Source organism: Hevea brasiliensis, chromosome 3, assembly GCF_030052815.1.
Source record: "Hevea brasiliensis isolate MT/VB/25A 57/8 chromosome 3, ASM3005281v1, whole genome shotgun sequence".
Classification (NCBI taxonomy): Eukaryota; Viridiplantae; Streptophyta; class Magnoliopsida; order Malpighiales; family Euphorbiaceae; genus Hevea; species Hevea brasiliensis.
In genome coordinates, this window is record NC_079495.1 from 88061301 (window position 1) to 88063538 (window position 2238).

Sequence of the window (2238 nt, forward strand, 5' to 3'; positions counted from 1 at the left end):
AATGACGTGGGAAAGCGAAGAGATTATGAGACAATAACATCTACAGTTACTTGAACCAAGTAAATTTCGAGGATGAAATTTATGTTAAGAGGGGAAGAATTGTAAAGCCCTCACTTTAGGTGGTTTTGTATAATCTACTATTCTGTTGACTAACTGTAACATCCTCACTTTAGCTAGTCTGTACAGTCTACTGTTCCGGTGACCAATGTCGATCCGGGCAGCTAGAATGTTTGAAATTTATAATTAGACTAAAGTGGAGAGTTATAAAGAAACTAAATAATGCTCATAAAAATCAAGGAAAATTTTTAGGAATGAAATACACTAAGGTTAAACGAGCTGAAACCCCAGTGATGACTAACCCAAAGGGGAAGTGACGGTTGTCACACCTTACCCCTCTGTAAGGCATAATATGATCCCATAGAATACCTAATGAACTACCGAACTTTACCTGCCGATAACTCATTAAGTACCCTACAAAGGATTTTAAAACAATTTTCTTACTTTTTATAAGTGGTGAGCATTTTCTAATTAGTATCAAAACATTTAATTAAAGTTGAAAGCTAGTTAAAATTTTTGGCCCATTTTATTTTTCCGCAAATTTTATAAAAATTTTGACAGAGTTCCGTCTGTATTTTGAGAAAACAGTTCTTCAAATACTTGAAAAAAAAACACTTCCAATAATTTTCCTCAACAACTACTTCAAATTCACAATTATTTCAATCAATTTCAACACATTTATCAACTTCCAAAAAATCAATTCCACCATTTCCAATATCCAACAATCATCAAATTCCATTAATGAATTTCATTCAATTCAAAATAAAATACTACCATTCATGTTTCATTAATGACAAAGTAATTTATATACATCATTACAAAAATTTACATTGAGAGAAACTCAAACTAAAATTTATTACAAACTTAATATAAGCTTTGTACAAGCTGCTCAAGACCGAATTTACATGTCCATACAATTACGTGCAATACATTCATCAAAATGGATATTTACAGTCAGTGTATAAATTATACTCGATATAACTTCAAGCTGATAGATCCTCAATCCTCAGCAGCTCAGTCTGTTGCTCCTCTAGTCTCTATATCTGCAACAGTAATAACAGCTATCGCTGAGTATTAGGACTCAGTGGTGCACAACATGCTAAAATAATCTTTATGCATAATTTTAAATCACACTTATTCAAAAATTGGTCTGAACATGAGAATTAAATATAAAATATGAATTATGAGATTTTAATGCAAACAAGTTCATTTCGAAATATCAAAATACATTTCATAAAACCCACAATTAAATCATGCCATTCGAAACAAATATAATCTCAATAGCCAGAGGCTAAGGAGAAGTCACATCACAAGGCTAGCTAGCTCAAATATATGGATATCCATTCAATTTCCTCTTCTACTGGCACACCTCAACACTTCATCCAGAGAAGGAATCAAAATTCGAAACTGATTACCCCCACTAGTCATGCTAGTGAGGTGTTCAAATATATGGTCATGACACTATGGTTTCAAAACTTATCTTAACATTTTACCAAACATTGCCATTTCAAATATACATAATTAACTTTCAAGAATTTAAATCAAAGCATCATAAATAATGTCACAATTCACTATTTCGAATTATTCAAAACAATATGCAGAAAATAATTTACAGAATTTATACGTTGTGCACAAACCTCAAGCGAGTCGCCTCTTGGCCTTGACTCGATTCCTCGGGTTCTTTCCCGGTGTTCTTTTCAACTGAAACACACAATTTCACAGTGTTTCAGTACCATAACTTAGCATAAATCCAAAAATAAATTTAACTTCACTTTTACCTAGCTCTAATGTGCTAAACTTGGCGTTCTTTAAATTTTGTGTTTCGGTGTTACTATTCACTACACTATTCAAGTCTAATTGTTGACTTTTTAAAGCTTAATAGGTATGGGAATTTCAACTTCACCCACAAACCACATTTTGGTCACTAAATTTGTTGGTTTTGGTTGTTTACTCAAATTCTAAGTCTTTTAGGCAAATTTGATAAATTTTCAGTTTTGGTCTCTAAGGTTGCACTGTTCCATTGGTCATTTTACTACTGGAATTTGGCAAAATTTTCTTCATAGAAAATGTTTCCTATTGTCTTAAATTTATTCTCCTTTTTGAATTACTCCAATTGGAGTTTTGTAGCTCAAGTTATAGCCATTTGAACCATAGCTGCCGGATTGGACTTAACCCAAATTT